At 45.0% G+C, this 23,723-nt stretch overlaps 1 protein-coding gene across 1 annotated transcript in view; it reads right to left on the reverse strand.

Annotated features, from left to right (window-relative positions):
• The window catches only part of LOC310987540 (NACHT, LRR and PYD domains-containing protein 12-like), a 427,459-nt gene that overhangs the window by 197,209 nt on the left and 206,527 nt on the right, over nt 1–23,723 (reverse strand). The gene's annotated exons all lie outside the window — the stretch shown is intronic.

The following is a 23,723-nucleotide window of genomic DNA, read 5'->3' on the forward strand; positions in this document are numbered from 1 at the left end:
GTCAGAGCACCACTGTGTGAGGTGAGAAATGGAGTTCTGGTATTCTGTGAGTGAAGTGTCTAAAAGTCCAACTACGACAGTGTCATCTGAGTATTTGAGATACGTGTTTGTGGGTGAGGGGCTGATGCAGTCATTAGTGTAGAGGGTAAACAGGAACGGGCTCAGCACACAGCCCTGTGGGGAACCGGTGTTGGTGATGGCGTATGATGATGTCACGCTGCCCACTCTGGTGGATTGTGGTCTGTTGCTGAGAAAACTGTGAACCCAGTGGATGAGGAGTGATGGGATGTTCAGGTGATGGAGTTTCCTGATCATCAGGTGGCGCTGGACGGTGTTGAAGGCGGAGCTGAAGTCGATGAAGAGAAGTCTGGCGAAATTACCGGGGGTTTCAAGGTGTTGGCGGAGTGAATGAAGGAGGCATGCCACAGCATCCTCTGTTCCCCTCCTCACTTTGTATGCAAACTGGTATGGATCCAAGTGTTGTTCAACAGATGGGAGGATGATGTCAAGAACCAGTTTCTCCAGGCATTTCATCGGAATTGAGGTTAGTGCAACTGGACGGTAGTGGTTGGGCTCTGAGGGGCGGGGTTTCTTGGGCACTGGGATGATGATGGATGTTTTCCACAGGGTAGGTACTGTGGCCGTCCTGTAGGACTCCGAGAAGAGGGAGTGCATGATGGGGGCGAGCTCCGTGGCACACTCCTTCAGCACCCGCCCCTGGATACCGTCTGGCCCTGGGGCCTTGCCAGGTTTACATCGGCCCAGCTGCCGACGTACATCCTCCACCCTAAAAGGAGCTTGATGCACTGGCTCCGAGAGGGGGAGGGTCTCCAGCAGCGCTTCACACTCCTCTGAACAGTCCATGGTGTCGAAACGGGAATAAAAAGTGTTCAATGACTCAGCAAATGTTGTAGGGTCATTTATTGCAGCTGACTTGGGTTGTGGGTCCAGGCCCGTGAGTGTTCTCACCTTCTGGAAAGCTTGCCGGGTGTTCATGGAGCTGAATTCTAGTTCCAGTTTTTCTTTGTATCTGAGTTTTGCTTTGTAGATTTCATTCTTTATCTGTCGTGTTATGAGTTTAACTGAAACCCAGTCCTGTTGTTGAAATGCCTTCTGCTTTTCCTTAAACCGGTGCTTGATATGTGGTGTAATCCAGGGTTTTGAATTTGGATATTTCTTGAAGACCTTTACTGGAATTGTTGTGGAAATGCAGAATTGAATGTAGTCCGTGATGACAGAGAGCCTTTCATCCAGGCTCCCACCAGAAAAGACGTCCCAATCTGTGCAGGCCAAGGAGCCCTGCAGCTGTGTGATGCTGTCCTCCGACCATTGGGGGGCGCTGTATGTCTTGGGCTTGAGCCTCTTCAGTTCGGTCCTGTAAACAGGAAGCAGGATGATGACGTTGTGATCACTGTAGCCAAGCGGTGCCTGGCAACGGGAGATGTATGCGTCCGGGATATTCCCATAACACAAGTCCAGTATGTTATTCCTTCTCGTCGGTAAGTCCACGTACTGGTGGAATGAGGGCAAGACTTTGTCCAGTCTGCAGCTGTTAAAATCACCAGTTATGAACACCGGAGCGCTCGGGTACTTCCCCTGCATGTCGCTAGTGGTACTAGCAACTATCTCAGCTGCTTTATTAGCATTAGCGCTAGGTGGAATGTACACACAGCTGATGACAACAGTGGGGAATTCCCGAGCCAGATGAAAGGGACGCAAGGACAGGGTCAACATCTCCACGTCAGGAGTGCAGATCTTGCTGTGTGTCTTGATGTTCTTACACCACCTGTCATTGACATACATGCAGACCCCTCCACCTCTCCCTTTACCAGATTTCTTCGTGCGGTCAGCCCTGATGATGGTGAAGGTTTCCAGGTCCACCTCAGCGTCTGGTGTCGCCTCGTCCAACCATGTCTCTGTCAGGGCTATGACAGAGGCTTCCTCGTAGGTTCTCTCCACTCGGCATTTGGCATGGAGTACATCCATTTTGTTCCGGAGAGAACGAACATTGGACATGATGATCAAGGGGAGAGGGGGTTTAAACGGCCGCTTTCTCAGCCTAGTCCGGACCCCCCCTCGCTGTCCTCTCTTCCTTGGTCGAATTTCTGCCGGCAGGACGCTGGATGGCTTAATCCCGCAGGGCAGAGAAGAGCGGATTTGAAGCAGAGCTTCCCTGGTGTAGGTGAGTCCATGATTGTCCCAGGACTCTGGGAGTAACGCTCAGCTATTCCTTGTGATAATCCATAGGATGTATAGTACGATCACGGTCGCATTGTGTACTTTCACCCACATAGTGACAGCTTTGACACATAAAAAGAAAAACGTATAACAACCCAACAAAACGCCGAAAGATTACTTGAGGTAGACAAACGTACGAGCGGTGTCGTCGCAGCCGGAGCATGCGCCGTAGCGTGTTTCAGCTAAACACTTTGACTGTGAACCTCCTCTTCCTCCTACTCTCTCTTCCTCTTCCTCCTCTTTCTGCTCCTCCTCTTCCTCCTCCTCCTCCTCCTCTTCTTCCTCCTCCTCCTCCTGCTCCTCCACTTCCTCCTGCTCCTCCTGCTCCTACTCCTCCTCTTCCTCCTCCTCTTCCTCCTCCTCTCTCCTTCTCTTCCTCCTCCTCCTCCTCCTCCTCCTCTCTCTTCCTCCTCCTCCTCCTCCTCCTCCTCCTCCTCCTCCTCCTCCTCCTCCTCCTCCTCCTCCTCCTCATGTCAGAGGGAGGTGTGAGGGAGAAATCATTGTTTTCCTCAGTGCCACATACATCTGACTGTCGTCTGCGTAACAATGAAAAGAGACGCCATGCTTTCTCAGGATGGAGCCCAAGGGCAATAAACACAGAGAAATACAACATCCAACAGTGGAGCAGAGCTGGACTACACATTCCCAAGGCTGACACTCATGCTTCTGTCAGCCAGATATGATTCTAGCCACTCCAGAGCAGCACCATGAATACCCACTAGGTGGTGTAACCGAGCCACTAAGGTCTTGTGGTCCACAGTGTCCTAACATTTAAATTCCTACCAATTCAGTCTAACGTGAAGTAAATGGACCAGTTTCTGTGCACAGGGCCGTTGCTAGGAATTCTGGGCCCCCTGAAAGAATACTAAAGTGGGCCCCTGACTTTTCCACTCTTTTCTTAGACTGCGTATGTATTATCATTTTTTATTTAGCCTACTTTGTTTTGATGGTAATGCGCCATTACTATGAGTATTAGTCAGGGTCTTAGGCAGAATAATTCAGTCATACAAAGATTAGACTACTGGGGTTTTTGGGGGCCCTACTGGGCGCTGGGCCCCTAGAATTATCATCACCTTTCTCCCCAATACAACGGCCCTGTCTGTGCATTTACTTTTATTTTGGCGCATCTGCCGATATGGTTCAGACATAATCTTTGTTGGAAAGTAACGGTATTTAGGAATTTTTAATCAATACCATGATTAATTGTGAAAACAGGTAATCGTGACGTCCCTATACCTGAAGACCTGCCGCGGACACAGGTGGGCGGTGTGAGCCCCGGTAACCAGTCTGGCTGCCCCCTCCCCCCACTTTGTTGGTGAGGAAAGAGGAGCGGTATCTCTTCGTGTCCAGCTCCCCGTCGCACACACCGATCAGGTTCGATTCCCCGGTGCCGCCGCCGGGTGAAGCCATGGTCGCTCACATGTGTCGGTGCAGAGCCAGAGGTCCGTCACCAAAATATCTCCCCCCCCCACAGACAGGACAGCGGGGAGTGTAAGTCTTATAAATAAAATTATGCCACACGACTGCACACATGCCTTAAAAATATAATGTATGAAAATGTTTCAGGTATTAAAATACAAAAAATGCAAAACGGTGGTTAAAATAATGTAAAGTTATGTTTTTACACGTCTGTGAACGAGGAAGAGAAAGGTTCCTTCACGAACAGAATAATAATAAACAGTGACACCATTTCCGTTTCACGTGTAAATTAAAAAAACTAAAACTGACAGTTCTTGCGTTCAATTTTCTGTCTTTATTCATAATGTCTTGTTCAACAACACAGTCACTGTAAAACCATGAAAAAACAAACAAATAAACAGATCCTTTCATTGTAGTTTGCGAAAATAAAAAACTTTTATTTTGAAAGTGTAACCGAACGAACCTGACACATAAAATGATTTATCTTTTCATGTTGTTGTGTTTGTTTTACATCAGCTGCTCTGCAATGATATTCTGATGTTGTATGACTACATGTTGAGTCTTGGAAAAAAAAAAAAAAGTAGCTACAGGAAATGGTATTTTACATATAAAGTTATAAAAAGAGCGACCCCCCAGATATAAAAGTGTCCGTGTCTCGATTGATAACACACACAATGGTCGCTTCATCTAGTCTATTGATTAGTTGATTAGCTCAGTGGTTCTCAAACTTTTTTTTTTTTTTTTTACATCAAGGTCTCCTAAATGGAAATAAATTAGACCATGGACCCCCAATGGACATAATTTTTAAGCAAACACCAGAAATAGCCTACACAAATATTTGTTCTGAGACTGATGGACGTTACTTTTTTAGTCAATGTTTGTTCAAATTAGGGCCAATGCAGTGAGTTTTTGGACAGAAATTTCTTGAAAAAAGTGCTACAATTTCTCCAAAAACATTTCAAGAAAAATGGGGTAAAAAAAAAAAAGTTAAGAAATAGCCCCGGTGCTTGGCCGCCGCGGCCGCTGCTGCTCTAGTGGCGGCCGAGCACCGGGGTCTGTGAAGCGGGTTCATGAAGCCTGGTTGTCCCGACATGATTCACTCACAACACTGCGGCTGTAACGTCATGTTGTGTGTGTTGTAGCCTACTTTTCGGCTACAAGACACACAACATAACGTTACAGCCGCAGTGTTGTGAGTGAATCATGTCGGGACAACCAGGCTTCATGAACCCGCTTCACAGACCCCGGTGCCCGGCCGCCGGTGGCTCACACACCCGGGGAAGGCGATCCTGGCAATGAGGGTGTATGAGCCCGGCCGCCGCCGCCGCTGGGGGCGGCCAGGCGGGGGAGGCGATCAGTGAGCTTCGCCTTCCCCGCCGTAGCAGTAGCGGCAGTGGCCGGGCTCACACACCCAGGGAAGGCCATCCTGGCAGTTAAGAGGAGAAACTTTCTGCTTCTAAGTTGTTGTTAAGTTTAGGAGCAGCGGAGCGGCTCGCGGCTGCAGCTCTGTTCACTTCACACACTGAGAATGGAGTTTGTTTTCTTCCGGTAGACGTAAATACGTAAACACATGTACCCCCTGTCCAATCAGAACGCTTCCCGACCTCCAGACGTTAAGCAGAATTAAATAAAGGCTATTTAATGTGTTTTCCATGTAAACCCTAATTCGGAATTATTATGTCCATGTAAACTTGAAGGAAAATATTTTAATTCCGAACTATTTAATTCAGAATAATTAATTCCGCTTTAAAAACATCATGTAAACGTGGTAATTGAAGCTGCTGCAGCGTTTTCTGAGTCTGTGATGTCATAGATGATGTCATGTGTGATGTCACATCATGACAGGTTCACCTGCTGCACTTTACACTTTATTTCACTCCCACAGTCTCATCAGCTGTGGAAACAGCTACAGATCAGACTCACTCCAGAGTCTCCAGTCGAAAGTCTGGACTCTTCACAAGATCACGAAGCTGCTGCAGAGCTGAAGAGCTCAACTTGTTTCCTCCTATCAGCTCCAGTTCTCTCAGGTGGGAGGGGTTGGACTTCAGAGCTGAGACCAGAGAAGAACAGCTGATGGCTGACAAACTGCAGTACGTCAATCTGAATTAAGAATAAAAGAAGAAGATGAAATGAAGATCACACACACACACACACACACACACACTTGCAGTGATCAGATCATTGACTATTGATCAGACTGAGTGAAATGAGCTGAAAGTGAAGAGTCATTGTCAGTGTGAGAGAAGAACAACTGGAAACATGAGACAACAACTATTTCAAACGTCCTTCATTCATGACATCAAAGTCAATGATTCAAGTTCTGAGTGAAGATCAATCAGGTTCAGTTGTGGATCAAAGATCTAAGATCTACAACAGTAACAGTCAGTGAACTGACCTCAGAGTCTCCAGTCTACAGTCTGGACTCTCCAGAAAACCACTCAGATCCTTCACTCCTGAATCCTGCAGCTTGTTTACATTCAGGTCCAGTTCTCTCAGGTGGGAGGGGTTGGACTTCAGAGCTGAGACCAGAGAAGAACAGCTGATCTCTGACAACCTGCAGAGCTTCATTCTGAATAAACAATAAAAAAAAGAACATGAAATGATTGATGATTGTTCAGATGTGAATGAATGAATGAATTTCCTTAACAATAAATTTATCTAGAAATGCTTCAGTTAATGTTGTGGGTGAGTACAGACCACCCTCGGCCATCTCTAGCTGAATTTCTGACATAGGCGACTTAAAGGGACAACGAGGAGTTTTGGAAAAGCGAAGCGTTTTCACACTACATTTATGAGCCTCCGCGCACTGTGAAATTCTTTGACCGGCGCAAGACGGACTCATGTTTTCATTCATCAAGAATTAAAGTCAGAGGTTCAAAGAAGTTCACATACCGTCGTAGTTCCGACCATAAACGGCGATTCGGCGGCGTTATTCTCATGACTCGCCACGAAGGAAACGCTGGTCGGCTCAACCAGCATTTCCACCACCACTAATAATAACAAAATAACGATAGAGACAGAACGATATATTTATCGAAAATGGGCCCATTAACAAGTGTGGGTAGCGGAGATTCATCCACATTAACGTGAGACTTTTTTATAACCGAATAGAAACTCCTCGTTGTCCCTTTAATTTCACAATTCAAAAGCTCTGAGTTGCTGGTTTTAGGAGACTTCAATCTTCACTCTTAATTGGTTATCAAGTGATTCAAATAACATTAAAGAGATATGTGATAATCTTAATTTGGCACAGTTTATAAATGAACCAACCAGAACTAATTTAAAGGATACTTCTAAATCAACTTTAATTGATCTCCTATTGTGCAATAGGAAGGACAGCATTACTGCCTCTGGAGTTTTCGGTCTTGGCATAAGTGACCATTGCCCTATAGCAGTGATCATCAACTGGCGGCCCGCGGGCCGAATCCGGCCCGCCGAACCTTCCAATCCGGCCCGCGACTGAGTTCTAATGGTTTACAAGTATTATATTTCTCGGTCTCTCATTGTGTGCGCCTGTCAGTCAATGCGCTGGGACACGGAGACACACAGACGCGCTCAGCGTTTGTGTGTGCCTGTGAGTCCCTGCACTGGGATTAGGAAACGCCGCGGTACCCAAAGCCCCGTGCATGAAAGTTTAGGGAGCCGACTGGACTGCAGGGTTTTCCCTGCCTGTCTGTAGAGGCGAGCTGGGCGAGTTTGTCCGCCGCCTTAGTTAAACTGGGTGTGCATGGGCGGGCCGTTCAGATGTAGCGTCTTTTGCGCACTCAAACCCATTCAGTGTCATGCGCGCTCACAACCCAAAAACGATGCGGTGGCGGCGCGTGTTTGATGCCACTCGGTTGTTTTTTTTGTGCACGTCCGTGGCACACAGCTGCACAGACCTGCTTCTCCCTCCGGTGTTCAATTCAATTCAATTCAAAAAACTTAATTTATCCCCGAGGGGCAATTGTCCCGGTTCCCCCTCGGCCTGTGTCTCTCCTACTGTTTCCCACTGAGCTCTGTCCATGTGTGGAAAAATGTCGCCTCCGAGATGTAGAATGTGTATTAGAGAAACACTACTGACGACTCGGGACTACTGACTTGTATCATCAGAACCAATTGTCAGCCTCCTTTCATATTTAGGCTGAAAACCACAGGTCAAGTCAGCAGTGCAAAGCTCCAGCCCTATCTGAAAGTCCAGCTGTCAAGATTTTTCATTTTATATCATACCAAACACCAAAGATATGTATAAATGAAAATTATGAGCTTACAGGTAAAATAGAAATAAATTATTAGGCAAAAAGGTGGATTTAATTTCATCCCGGCCTATTTGAATGTCCGGCCCCCGAGGTGTCTGTTGAGAAAGATTCTGGCCCTTCAACAAATATAGTTGATGACCCCTGCCCTATAGCATATGTTAGAAATACTAAAGTGAAAAAATTCAAGTTCAAGGATTGTAATTAAAAGAAATTTGAAACATTTTAATGAACAGGCATTCCCTCAGAAGACAGAGGCACGAAAGCGCAAAATCGAAGCCCTGAAAGGTGCTTATGCACACAGCCCCAGGATCCTGGTGCGAGGCCTCACATCCCAACAGAAGGTAATGAGTACATCTCTAAAACCGTCCTGGGTGCTCGCAAAGCACAACAAGCTATTCACTGACGCAGAGGTGTTCAAGGAGATGATGGTGACAGTTTTGGAGGAACTTGATACCAGCAAGTCAATGGATGGTGTGATCGAGTCAGTGAAACAGATGTCACTCTCTGCAAGGTCTGCTGCCCGCCGCATAGAAGCGCTGTCTGATGCGGTGCAGGGTGCAATTATCGCCAGTGTCAATCACGCAAACTACTTTTCCTTAGCCATTGATGAGAGCACTGACAACACAGATGTACAGTAGGTACTACTTCAAAGTGGCCATTTCACTCAGGGGGAGGAAAATTCACGCAACGCGTGAAATGTAAGTGACAAATGTAGCCACTAGGTGGAAGCATAGTACTAAATTGCAGGTCAAACGATTTTGGGACAATTCCACATTTGACCACAATGTAGCTGCAATGGAGAGTGGCACTGTTTTAGGCTACAGGTAGAGTGAATGGAGAGGGGGACTGCTAAACCGTATCAGATTGATTCAGGCTGATTGTTTCACAGCGGTGGGACACCTCAATTATCTGGGTGACCTTGGATAATCACTTGTGCTTTCTTTGTTTTACAGTAGAGCTAAAATGTGGACATTAGTTGTTTTTTAAGGAACATTTGTTTACTGGTAGAGTTGCCGCCCTGATGGTTACTGTTGCTACGCCGGGCAAGCTTTCACTCCCAGCCATGCTCCTGGCAATATTTGGTATCGATTTCAAAGGAAATATCAGCACATTTCTGGATAAACTGTTCTGAGATAATAGAGAGAAGAAGTCACAAAGATCATTCAGAGTTTTCAGTGACGTGACTCGCGCAGGAGGATAAAACATCTGTTCAACGACACGACTGGACAATGTACAGAGCAGCAGTAAGGGCTGGTCATTTTACCGTCTATCAACCAACGAAGACTTAGGTCATCTCACTGGTTGTCAAACTGCAAGTTTTTGGGCGATTGTGAACCACATACAGCTTTCGCTGCTGTCTTTTTTTCTCCCACCGCTGTATCAGTCAGTGAAAGCAGCCTGGAGGATCCCTCGCCTAAAAGCCCAGGTAAAAGCCGTAAAAGTACAGCTGTCATTTCGGATGTGAACATATGGTTATCCCCATATTTACACTTGCTCAAGTCGAAAAAAAAGTCAGCTCGTATCTGAACATCTCTATATTGCTGCTGCCGCCGCCGCCGTAGTAGCAGCGGCAGCAGCAGCAGCAGCAACATCCTTCTCTACAAACAAATGTTTTTCGTCCCAAAATGTGTCCACAAAAGCAAACGTAATGACTCAACTGCCGAAAGCTTGCCAGGCCTATAGTTACGGTTGCTAACGTAGGATTGGACAATAGCCGTTTGTGGGAGGAGTTGGCGAAGGGTCAATTATTGTCCCAGTCCGCCCCCGTGAGCCTATATCACGGCCTGACTGGATGTTGCTTAAATATAAGAATAGTATATATAATAGTATGTAATAATATCTGATACCCTAAAGACATCTGAGGTTGTGATTTTCCTCGCTCGCTGCAGCCACGGCTAAGCGGAGGCAGAAACAATTACACACAGCCTAGAGAAGTTTCAATGTCCATACAAGCATTTAAGAAATGATTCTTATCAGTTCCATAATTCAGAGAGGATTTTTACTCAACGAAAAAATGTATAAAGATCAGTTTTTAGGTTGAAGACACGACAGCAGCATATCCAGACGCTGATGTGTGTCAGCTGGGCCAGCGGGTCGGTGATCAATAAGACACATGAGAACATTATGACTGATAGCTCCCCCGGTAGAGCAGCTCCCTCAGTAAGTATCACACTCGCTTGCAAAAAAAGACAAGAAAAAAAGGAAAAAGAAACGCACTTACACACATTTTGTCTGAAGGAGTGAAGCACGTCACAGCATCATTTTTTATTAAATCATAGTTTTCTCTAAATTAAAGCAGAAGTAAGTGATATATTTGTGTTAATATAAGTCTTAAATAGTTATATCTTCCGACAGCAATCACTTACATAGAGTGTTTGGACTGAAACATGGGTCTCTCAGTCCCTCTGCTCTGCTCTGAGCCGAAGAGAAAACATTTATCGTATCCTACAGTTTTTATCCAATGAGGAGAGAGAACGGCATGCAGGGCTGTGTGTGCAGCCAAGGAACGCCGTGAATGTGGTGACGTAGGGACGAGGACTGTTATGGTGCGTTCAAGGAAACTCGTATTTTTCCGACCGTGAAGTCGTACCAGTTCGATCTGGTACGAGTTCACCGGTCGGAAGTTACGAGTGGCCGTTATAGTGACTTTCACCGGTAAAACAGGTCGGAAAAACACGAGTGGGTTGCCTGGAACGCTACAAAGTCGTAAGTTGTGACTTGAAGCTGTAATTTCCGATTTCAAAAGCCGGCCTGGAACGCAGCATTAGCGAAAACGACCGGACCACTTACTTCTGCTTTAAGACAGTGTGCGGGACTATTTTTCACCCAGCCCCCCCAAAATGTATGTATAAAAATATGAATTGAAATGATAAATGAGCAAATGAGCATTAATTCTCCGCCGGGAGAACGCCGGCAGCTGATTTGAGAACCTAATGTGGGTTATTTAAAGAATTGAAGTTGAACAGCTGTAAAGTACTGTAGGGGACAGTGCTTTTGCCTGACAATGAGAAGGCTACTGTAGCCCACTTAAGTGAAGTATCTACATACATATGCACAGCGCGCAGGGGCGGGGGTGGGGGGTAGATCCAGTGGTTTAGTCTGCATGATACGCCAGTATACGCCCTATACTCGCTAGATTTTGTTTGTTTTTACCTGTATAATAATAAATATTGCAAAGGAATTTTTTTTTGTAAGCATTTTTAATGTTGGCCTTCTGAAAACTATGTCCATCTATATGCACTCAATACTTGGTTGGGGTTGAACTACTGGAAATTGACTTTTCCGTGATATTGTAATGTACTTATTTGTTAATGGTGAGCACTTCGAGCACATTCGATCCCGTACTAACGGATGATTCTGCTTAGAACAAGATAGAAACAAACAGTTTTTTTTGCTGGAAACTAGAGACCCTCATCTTTCCTTTGATGGGTTGAATGTGTATGTAGTAACAGTACATAATATACGGTGGGTCTACGAAAATCAGTCAAAAAGCTGGAAAATGCCTGGCAAGCTGGAGGAAGCTGCTGTGAGAATGGCTGGCAGTCAAAGAGTTAAGTACACGTTCACATTCCTACAACCTACTGAAATTCGAACCCAAACTAGCGGGTGAATCTGCTTACTGAGGGAGCTGTTCTACCAGGGGAGCTATACATGAACCAAGGCTGTGCGTAATAGTTTCTGCCTCCGCTTAGCCGTGGCTGCAGAATGATTTTTTTCACTAAGTTTGTCCTTGCTAGAGGGCCCTGTAGCGACAGGCTGAAGGAAGCAGTTTGAATGAGGTGTGGAGTAGGCGAGGTATTATTAGCTACATTCTTGTATTTAAGCAACAACAAACAGAAACATAAACCAGGCAATTCTGTCCATTCCCGTTTATGGCATTTCATGGTCACTGCTCCCTGCTGCTGCATGTTATCGTCCTCCTGCTCACAGATGCCACCTGGTGGTTGTTTCTGCACATTGCCGCTTCTCATGAAAACACAATTGATCCTCCACTAAAAAGCCGCGTGATTCACGCGTGAACTCGGCCACAACGAAGTAGTTCCTACTGTAGCCCAGTTGTGCGTCTATGTGAGATACTTTGATGGGAAGGATTTCAAGGAAGAGCTGCTGTCTATAATTCCATTAGAAGGGCACACCACTGGAGATGCTATATTTGCAAAACTGGAAAGAGTTGTTTCAGTTCCAATCATTATCATTTGAGAGGGTTAACCTAATCGTGACAGACGGGGCTCCTGCTAGGTTTCAGGGTGCCATTCCGAAGGGCCGCCATTCTGAACGTTTACTTTCATGTGTCGGAATGCCGGCCCTTAATTATTTATGGAAAAGGGGTGCCATTCCGAACCTGAAAAAAGTCTGCCATTAAAAGGTTTAAGGCACTGGGTACACATATAGTAGTAGTACAGAGGTTAGAGCATTTGCCTCCGGCGCGGCAGATAAAGGTCTGTCCAAATCTCGCGTGATCGAGACCGTCCAAATCTCGCGTCCAAATCTCGATCACGCGAGATTTGGACGGACCAGGAAGAGGAGCTTCGAGAAGCTTCCGCTACAAACAAGCTTAAAATATAGACTTCTTTAATTTTTTTCGGGACAATTACGCAATTTGGGGCTTCAGCACAAGACGGACATTACATACGAGCATCATGGAGGTATTTGGATGTTTTTTTGTGTGTGTTTTTTTACGAAGAGCTCCGGTGTCGCTTTGCAACCGTTGCATTGAAATGCACTGCTACGTCAAGACCCCCTGTAACTCAGAGAAGGGACGGTGGACTCTGAAAATTCTTCCAGCCCTTAGTCAACATGAGGGTAAGTAGATAATGAGCGAAATATCATTCTAGGGTGAACTATCCCTTTAAGAATGTTATGGACAAAGTGATATAAGTCATTAATTTTGTCAGAGGTACATCAAGCACCCAGCATAGGCTTTTCCGACAACTTGTGGCTGAGTCAGCAGATGCCGCACACGATGACTTGCTGCTTCATAATGATGTGATATCTACTGAATGAGATCAAAGCATTCCTTGGAATGAGCAAAAAGCAAGGCAGCAGCTGACCACCTTATCCTGCTGGAAGATGAAAAGTTCATGTCCAATGTAGCGTTTTTGTCTGACATATTTGGCCACCTAAACCTGCTTAACCTTCAGCTACAGGGGAGAGACAAAACCATCGTGGACATGGTTGAAAAACTGGAGTCATTCACGAGGAAGCTTGAGATGCTTGAGGCAGACATATCTACCGGCAGAAGGGGTCGCGTTAACCGAATATTTTCCGTCATTGACCGTTTTTTTAAAACGGTGACGGAAAGATTTTGAGGCCATCCGTCATTTTGACAGATTGCAATTCACACCCATGGTGTCTGGCCATGTGCATTTGTTTACAATGAAGCCAGCGGATAATCAATACATGGAGCGGTGGATACCGTTATATAACTTAAACAATGTCACAAAGTCACTACGGTGAGAATTAGATTTAAAATAACTCACAGTTGGCTGGTGCGCTTTCAGTCGAAAACGCTGTAGTACATACTCCAGGCCTGTGTGGAGTGTGTGTGGCGCGGTTCCAGGGTGCCATTCCGAAGGGCCGCCACTCCGAACGTTTACTTTAATTTGTCGGAATGCCGACCCTTAATTATTTATGGGAAAAGGGTGCCATTACGAACCTGAAAGAAAGGGTGCCATTCCGAACCTGAAAAAATCTTGGATGGTTTACGGCACGGAGTAAACAAGCCTAATTGCGGTGGTAGCGTAGTGGTCAGAGCATCTGCTTTTGACGCGGTGGATCAGGGTTCGATTCCCGGGGGAGATACATATTAACTGCGATTTTATTGGCCTCTACCTAACCTTTTTACTAAACTTAACCAACTCCTTTCTACATTGCCTAAACCTAACCAAAGCACAGAGCAAGGACATTTATTTTCAGCAGGAGTGCCGCGGCTGCATCAGACCATGGATGTAATGCATCAGACTCGCACCTGGGTGAAACTCCGATCGGGCGCTGTCCCCGCGGTGCGTCGTGTAAAGCCGGGCAGGAAGTCAAACCACGAGAGAATCCGGTCAATTTTCAAAATAAAACACATTCGGAACGGCGGCCCCTCGGGAAGTTCGAAATGACGGACCTTCGGGAATTTTCGGACTGGCAGACCGTCGGAATGGCGGTCCTTCGGAATGGCGGTCGCCCCCCGTGTGGCCCTGTAGCGCTGCCACTCATAAACACCAACAACAGAGAAGAAGACAGAAAGCTTCCCCGCAGTATTCAAACTCCAAACATTATAAGTAGATTAAATGTTCACTGGGAGTCTTGTCAGTGCAAATATGATGATCGATAATGATTTAACGGGCGAGATTCATATGCAGTGTCCGAGGGACCGACAGTAGTCAGCCGCTGTTGTTAAGTTAATAATAATAATAATAATAAAGTTTATTTATATAGCACCTTACAACATCGGACAGATGATCAAAGTGCTTTACAGAAAAGAAATAACATTTCAGGTGACAAATGGCATGGAAAAAACAAAACAAGAAAACACAACAATAAAATACATATCAAAAGGTAAAAGTTAATCAATATTAAAAGCCAGTTTAAACAAATGAGTTTTAAGACGTGCTTTAAAAAGTGCCAAGTCATCAATAAAATATAATTCAGGGGGTAGGGAGTTCCACAGTTTTGGTGCCGCTATTGAAAAGGCCCGATCCCCCCACTGTTTGCAGTTAGAGAAGGGGACCTCTAACAGGGGCTGTTCTGAGGACCGGAGGGCTCTACAGTGTCGTCTAAGTTTTAAACAATCGGACAGATACTCTGGAGCAAGACCGTGAATAGCTTTAAAAACAAATAATAACAGTTTAAAAGTGATTCTAAATTTAACCGGGAGCCAATGTAGTGAACAGAGAACGGGAGTGATGTGACTGTAACGGGAGGTGTTGGTTAGGAGGCGTGCTGCAGCATTTTGTACCAGTTGAAGGCGGGAGAGAGATGATTGCTTAATGCCAAAGTACAGGGAATTGCAATAATCTAACCTAGAACTGATAAAAGCATGTATAGCCGTTTCAAGATCGTTCCTGCTGAGGAATGGTTTAACTTTACTTAAAAGGCGCAGTTGAAAGAAACTTAGCTTCACTACTGAGTCAATCTGCTGATCAAAACATAGGTCAGGGTCTAAAATAACTCCCAGGTTTCTTACAGCAGGTTTAAAAAGAGAGGCAACAGAAGAGGAAACACAGTTACTAATCACATTTTCGCAAACATCAGAGGAACCAAAAACAATACATTCCATTTTTGACTGGTTCAAGTGCAGAAAATTTTTTGTCAACCACAGGTTAATATCTTCTAGGCAATTGAGGAGGGATTTTAGAGCAGCTGGAGCATTTGGGATGATTGGGAGGTAAACCTGAATGTCATCAGCATAACAATGAAAATGAAGATTATGCGTTGATATGATCTTTCCAAGAGGCAGTAGATAGAGGGTGAAAAGAAGGGGGCCGAGAATGGAACCCTGTGGGACCCCACATGAGAGGGGGGCACAGGAGGATGAGAGGTCTCCAATCATAACGGAGAAAGACCTGTTTTTGAGGTAAGAGGAAAACCATTTAAGAACTGGACCCTGAATGCCCACGTGATTGGACAGACGGGAGATGAGAATAGAGTGGTCTACTGTATCGAATGCTGCTGTGAGGTCTAGGAGGACTAGTATCATGGGGGTTTTATTGTCAGCTGAAAGGAGGATATCGTTGTGGATTTTAAGTAGAGCCGACTCAGTGCTATGGCGGGATCTAAAACCAGATTGAAATTTTTCGAAGATGGCATTTTTTACCAGAAAAGATTGTAACTGAATAAAAACAACCTTCTCTAAGACCTTAGATAAAAAAGACAGATGAGAAACGGGCCTAAAATTAGATAAAACTGAGGGATCCAGGTGAGGTTTCTTGAGAAGTGGTCTGACCACGGCATGTTTAAAAAGATCTGGGACAGTACCTGAGCTAAGGCACATGTTGATAAAAACAAGGAGGTAAGGTCCGACAGTATTAAAAACCTCTTTCAGCACCTTAGCGGGAACAATGTCTGAGGGACAGGTGGTTGCCTTTAGCTTTTGCACGATCTCAGAAAGGAGGGAGAGGGAAACAGGCTCAAAATTATTAAGAACAGCAGTTGGGTGCACAGAGGCAGAATTCAGCCTATTTTCTGCGACGTTGGTGTTAGCAGTAATCTTTCCCCTAACAGAAACGATTTTGTCAACAAAGAATTTTAAAAACTCTTCACAAGTTGCTGTTGAAGCATCTAAAGGGCTACTAGTGGATGGATTAATGACAGAGTTTATTGTACTAAATAATACCCTTGGACGATTGCTGCTCGTAGAGATGAGTCTGGACAGATAAAGAGATTTTGCATCTCTCATAGCTCTCTGATAAGTAGCTAACTTGTCCCTCCAGATACCCAGCAAAATGGGAGATTTGTGCTTCTTCCATTTCCGTTCTGCCAATCTACAGTCTTGCCTAAGAGCGCGAGTGTAATCATTCAGCCAAGGATCAGCCCTGGACTTTGAGGATTTTATCCTTAGAGGAGCTACAGAGTCAAGAATTGAAGTGCAAGTAGAGTGGAAGGAGGAGATGAAACAGTCAGGTGAGGCAGGATAACACAGGTTGTCTAAGGTAGTGGGATCACTATTTTGAAATGCTGATGCAAAATCACTGGCAGTGGAAGAGGTGATAATGCGGCGACGGCAAGGAGGTAAGACGGGCTTAGTTGCAGGAGATGGTACTCTTAGGTCAAAGAGTATGGGAAGATGGTCAGAGAGGGGAGTGACACTGATCTCTTTGACTGACACCGAGAGACCATAGGTGATTATTAAATCCAATGTATGGCCAAGATTATGTGTTGGTCCGGCCACTAATTGTGTGAGATCAAAAGAATCTAACAGATTTCTGAAGTCATTTCCCAATTGATTAGCTGAGCAACAGACATGTATATTAAAATCTCCGCAGATTAGAATTTTGTCAAATTTTGGTAAAAACTCTGCTAAAAACTCAGAAAATTCAGAAATAAAATTCTGGTTTGCCTTAGGGGGACGGTAGATAATGGCACACAGGATGGAGCAGTTATTATCTAGCACAAAAACCTGGAGCTCAAAACTAGAGTAAGTATTTGTTGTGATGAGCCTGCATTTGAATTTATTTTTGAACACAGAGGCTACACCACCACCTCGACCAGTGGCTCGTGGACAGCTGAAAAAAGAGCAGCTGGGAGGGAGGAGCTCAGAGAAGGCACTGACATCACCTGGCTTTTGCCAGGTTTCGGTTAACAGCAAAAAATCCAAAGTGTGAGCAGAAAAAAAGTTTTTCAAAATAAAAGTCTTATTATTAAGAGATCTGATATTGATCAGTGCCATCTTAACAGTCGAGGGAGGGGGAAGTGAGGAGGGGCGTAGTGAACGCAGGAGACATGTATGGGCCCCATGCTGGTGACTTTGAGCAGGACGCGGTCTATGCGAAATGAAGACAGGAATGACGAGTGGAGAATTGCATGGTGTAAAGGCTGTGGTGAAAGTTACGTCCATAGACTGTAGCTAGGCTACATAGCGGTGTGTCTCGTACCATGGATCTATGCTCGGTACAGGTAGAGCGGTGGGGGGTATGACATCGTTTCACACACTCGCCGCACACAACTCTTCTAAAGGTAAAGCTAAGCCTTCTTTTAATGTATTTTGCCCACCGTGGCATTGTTTATAACACTTAAAGCTGAGTTGGGTTTTGTCCTGTCTGAATTTGTGCTGCATCTGGCTGTGTGGTATTAGCTCCAGTTGTTTCAGTGATGCGCAATGGCTGCGTGCATGTGTAAGAGAGAGATGAGAGGCACAGTGAGAGAGAGAGAGAGAGAGAGAGAGAGAGAGAGAGAGAAACTGTAATTTTCAGACAACGCCAGTGCACTATGCGGTGCCTATATGAAAACGTGCTCATTTGGATGTTTTGGTATAACACATGGATTAACATGTTGATTGTTGACAGAAAACTGATGTCATCAACACGTATTTACGTTGTAGGCTATTCAGATGTTGAGTGGCAGAAAGTGGCCGGGGTCACTTTCTGCCATTGACTAAATGCCCCCCCTGTTAGGTGTGCTCTGACGCCGACTCTCTGTTCAATTTGTTTGGACTTGATACGAATTAAAAATGAATTAAAATGGAATGCTATTGAATATGTCATTATTATCATAAAAAAAAAAAAAAGTGACGGAATTTTTATGACCCCGTCAGTCAAAATGACCGGCAACGAAAAAGTCTAGCGCAACCTCTGACCGGCAGGCTCCTACATTTTAGCACACTGAAGAAGACAGCAGGAGAAGTGATGGAGCTGATGGTTGACTTCATCAAAAGGCTATGAGCCAACCTCACTTCTCGGTTTGATGACTACTCCATCCCAAAAGACATCATTGACTTTATACGTGACCCTGCAGTAAAACCAGCCGACAACATCTCCTCCCTGGCGAAAGAAATGATCTCCTCTTTAGATCAGGCTGCGCTGGAAATGGAAATTATTGATTTCCAAACCACCTCAGTTGTGCGAGATGCGCTCAGAAGTGTGGAGACTGTAGCTGTGTCCCAATTCAGGGGCTGCAGCCTTCGGAGGACCCAGCCTACTCGGTCTCCGGACACAACGGCTTCGGAGGCTCCTCCGACGGCCTCATCAACCGTCGGTAAATGGGACGGTCTAGCCTTCAGAGCATTTCCTGATCCGAACGTAAACAATGGCCTAACGTAAACAACGGCCGAACGTTAAACATTTAAAAGTGGCGCTTGCAACGGCTCTTCCGCTTCTCCGCTCCTCACTTTGTTTTTTTTTAAAGAAGTAGAATCAATACAAGGGCAGTTATCATTAATATACTAATAAACAAACCATTGAACAGCAGCCAGGGGGTAGGCTATTAAGTGAATAGAGAATAAAGTAATGTATTTTCATAGCTTTCTTATTAAAATTTTGATGGAAAGTTGTATAACACAATAGGGCACTAACGAAGTCGAAACCAACTTTCCATCAAAGACAGTCCTTTAAACGACTGTCGTTGGCACTTGGAGCACAAAAGGGAACCAGTGACATCATCACCCTTGTGAACGCCCACACAAGAGGTTAAATAGTGAGTCTCCACACCAGATAGTTGGACCAGTCCCAGCCTGGTCAGTTGCGTACATGAACTGATGAAGCCTCTTGGATGAGAGGTGAAACGTCTTCCTAGACAAATAACTAAGTCCAGTTGCTTTCGATTTAACCTCCTTTGAAATATGATAAACAGAGCGGGGAAGCTTGGCAGGGTCTTGCTGAGGGGGATGTCATTTGAGGCTAAAAGCAATAAAGTTGATAAAGTTTTGACACAGGACTCCTGTACCGGTTTTATTTAGATGCAGGCCATCAGGTTTAAATAGATCATGTCTAGTCCAGAAGGAGTCGAAGTGGCTGACAAAAGCAAAACCACAGGCTGTAGAAAAATTTTTCATCCAGTCATGCAGGCTGACCAAACGACTGAAGTGCTCAGAGTTTCAGTTATTGGCGTGTATGTCCACTGGTAGATCTGGCAGCAGTGGACTGGCTGCTGCAGGCCGGGGTGGTGAAAATGGCGTGGCTCTGCTCACAGTTTTCAGTTAAAAATCCTGCGATCTGTTCGTCCGATGGTAGAAATAAATGCTTCCACTTGAAGATGAAGTATTCATTTACTGAGGACCGTGCGTTGAAACACTTGAAAGCGATCGGATTTTAGTTTTTAAAGAAGTTTTTAAGAGACGTACTGACGGAGCACCGAGAGACACCACGCAATGCAAATTTTCACCAGAACAAAAAATGTTTGTGTAATCTGCAAATAAAATACATTTAACTATACTAGACACATTACAGATGTCATTAATATATAGGACAAAGAGTTTGAGTCCAAACACTGACCCCTGGGGGACACCACATGCAATATCCAGACATTCTGACGAGCAGTCTCCCATCTTCACATATTGCTGCCTGTTTCTCAAATAACTTCCCACCCAATTCAAGGCAACCCCCCTGATCCCATATTGCTCCAATTTATAAATCAATCTATTGTGGTTAATTGTATCAAATGCTTTTTTTAGATCAATGAATACTCCTGCTGCATATTGCTTTTTATCTATGGAATCTGTTATAGTTTCTATGAGTTCTGTTAAAGCAAGTGATGTTGAATGGTTTGATCTGAAACCACATGACCGTTACTGAGTAAGTTCTATAAAACTGTCCAATCTATTATTAAAAAGTTTTTCTAGTATTTTTGAGAATTGAGGAAGAAGAGAAACAGGCCTGTAATTTGTGAAGTGGTGACGATCCCCAGTTTGTCTTGTTTATGTAAATTGTCCTAGTAGTGTAATGTTTTGCACTGTACTGTCCTTCGCCTGTTCGTATATTGTATAACCCCCAATAAAATATGAATAAAAAAAAAAATCATCATCATCATCACCACCACACTGACCTCTGAGTGACCTCTGACCCTTCTACCAGCTGCAGTAAAATGGAGTCACAATCAGTCGCTGCTTCAAACTGAACTTCACACATTTGAACACAGACAAATGTCCAACAGGTCCAGTCAGTGAACTCACCTCAGAGTCTCCAGTCTACAGTTTGGACTCTCCAGTCCAGCACACAGAACCTTCACTGATGAATCACTCAGTTTGTTGTTACTCAGGTTCAGTTCTGTCAGGTGGGAGGGGTTGGACTTCAGAGCTGAGGCCACGACTTGACAGTGACTCTCTGAGAGTCGACAACGAACAAGTCTGTGAAGAGAGAAAATATCAAATGTGTCAGACTCAAATCAGATGAAAGCTGCAGTAAAAACACAGTTGATGCATCTGATAACAGGGTGTGATGATGTGATGAACAGAGCTTCAGCTCATCTTTGACTGAGTTTGACAGGAAATTCAGTAAGATTTATTCCCTCTGGGACCCGTTTTTAAAGAATACTGTTTCAGGGCCCAAAACGCCGGCTCCACATGGTGGAAACACCAAAACAATAAAAATCTCATGAGGATTCTCCTGAAGCGTCACTGGCCAATGATGCACTGAAGATTCGCTCTCTTTACATCACGTTATAGTTTAGTCTCTGAACATCCTCCATGTTCATCATGACTTCAGTCTCTGGATACAGACGAAGGCTTCACTTTTTTTGAATGCCTCATGTTTTTCCAACTTGTCACCTGAGTCATTGTGGGCGGAGTCTGACGATGACATCACCTGAGGACACTCATCAGACTGCACACAGCTGCCTCCGGAGACACTTTAAACTATGGTTCATGTGCAGTTGTTAGTGTTGTAATACACACTAACAACAATCTCAAGACCACATTTCCTAGGTCTTGTTTCGGTCCCTGTCGAGCTGGACTCAGGGTTTTTTCTCCAGACCAGTCAAGACAACAGCTGCAGTGACAACTGTTTTAAACACAAATGTCTCATTGTCACTTGCTCACTTTGGTTTATGTAATGTAATTTAATAACTTTAAGATAATGCAAATTGTTCGACAAAAGTATATATTTGTGTAACCATCTGAAAAACTTGGTGTCACCAGTGTGAACAGTGGGAGAAGACTTCAGCAGGTTCTGTGCTGTGTTCTTCTGTTCGATCCAAACTTTGTTTACATTAATTATGGTTTAGATTTTAGAGCAAATCATCTTTTCTTTATAGCTGAGGAGGAATAATGTAAATATCAAGACACATGATTATTATGAGGACTGGGACTGAATACAGTGATGGTCTTGGAAATGGTCTCACATTGGTTTTGTCTCACTCTCGGACTTGGACTTGGACTTGGAGCCTCAAAGTCTTGTCTTGGTTTTGGTCTTGACTTGGTCTCGGGTTAGGTGGTTTTGACTACAACACTAGCAGTTGTACTAACCTGGATAAACTGAGGTATAAGATTTGAATGAAACCAAAAAGTCAACATAAAAGAACAAAATAACTTGTTCCTGATTAAACAGCAACGATCACAACAAGCTGAAGATCAACATGTTGGAGCTCACAGCTTTTACTACACCTCCAGAAAAAACACAACTGACCTGTAATGAAGTTAAACTAAGAATAATGAGAATAAATTAAACTGTGTTTATCTGAACTATTGATCTAAACTACTGATCAATAATTATATTGATCATGTCTGGACTCACCGAGCCTTCCTGCAGTTCCTCACAGCTGGGATCAGTCTCCGTCGTCCCTGAACTGATGTGTTGTACTTCTTCAGGTCCAACTCATCCAGAAGCTGCTCTGATATCTGCAGCATGTAGGCCAGAGCTGAACACTGGATCTGAGAGAGTTTCTCCTCTGATCTGTTCTCTGACTTGAGGAAATGTTGGATCTGCTGATGAACTGACTGGTCCTTCATCTCCGTCAGACAATGGAAGATGTTGATGCTTCTGTCAGGAGAGACTTCATCTGTCTCCATCTCTTTCAGGTTGTGGATGATTGTCGGGATGGTTCCTGGACTGTTGTCTGTCTGACCCAGCAGACCTCCTAACAGCCTCTGGTTGGACTCCAGAGAGAGGCCATGAAGGAAGCGAACAAACAGGTCCAGGTGACCATTTTTACTGCTGAAGGATTTCTCCAAGAATCTCTTCAGGAAGTCATGCAGGGTTGAATCAACATGTTTTTCTCCCAGGAACTTCTTGAGGACCTGTGTGTTCCTGTTGGTGAAACAGTGGAACATGTAGACTGCAGCCAGAAACTCCTGAACACTCAGATGAACAAAGCAGTAGACTGTTTTCTGGAAGATCACACTCTCTCTTTTGAAGATCTCAGTACAGAGTCCTGAGTTCACCAAGGCCTCTGTGACATCCAGACCACAATGCTCCAGGTCTTCTTGGTAGAACATGATGTTTCCTTCCTCCAGCTGTTCAAACGCCAGCCTCCCCAGCTTCAGAAGAACTTCCCTGTCGGCCTCCGTCAGCTCCTGTGGACTCGTCTCATGTCCTTCACCGTACTTGTTCTTCTTCCTCTCTGTCTGGACCAGCAGGAAGTGTGAGAACAGGTCAGTCGTGGTCTTGGGCAGCTCTCCTCTCTGGTCTGTGGTCAACATGTGCTCCAGAACTGTAGCACTGATCCAGCAGAAGACTGGGACTTGACACATGATGTGGAGGGTCCTGGACGTCTTGATGTGTGAGATGATTCTTCTGGACAGATCTTCATCACTGGACTTCCTCCTGAAGTACTCCTCCATCTGGGCGTCAGTGAAGCCTCGGACCTCTGTTACCCTGTCAACACATGCAGGAGGGATCTGATTGGCTGCTGCAGGTCTGGAGGTGATCCAGACCAGAGCCGAGGGAAGCAGATTCCCTTGGATGAGGTTTGTCAGCAGCACGTTGACTGATGACGTCTGTGTGACATCAGACACAACCTCCCTGTTGTTGAAGTCCAGTGACAGTCGGCTTTCATCCAGGCCGTCAAAGATGAAGAGAAGTTTACAGACAGCCAGCTGCTCTGCTGTGACCTTCTGTAATGTTGGATGGAAAACATGGAGCAGCCTGAGAAGACTCAACCGCTGATCTCTGATCAGGTTCAGCTCCCTGAACGAAAGCAGAACCAGCAGACTGACATCTTGGTTCTCCAAGCCCTCGGCCCAGTCCAGAGTGAACTTCTGCACCGAGAAGGTTTTTCCAATGCCAGCGACGCCGTTGGTCAGAACCACTCTGATGGGTCTCTGTTGGACAGGTGAGACCATAGAGACGTCCTCTATCTGTTGGACAGGTGAGACCGTAGAGACGTCCTCTCTCTGTTGGACAGGTGAGACAGTAGAGACAAACTCTCTCTGTTGGACAGGTGAGACCATAGAGACTTTGTCTCTCGGTTTGA

Source organism: Trachurus trachurus (assembly GCF_905171665.1).
Source record: "Trachurus trachurus genome assembly, chromosome: 6".
NCBI lineage: Eukaryota > Metazoa > Chordata > Actinopteri > Carangiformes > Carangidae > Trachurus > Trachurus trachurus.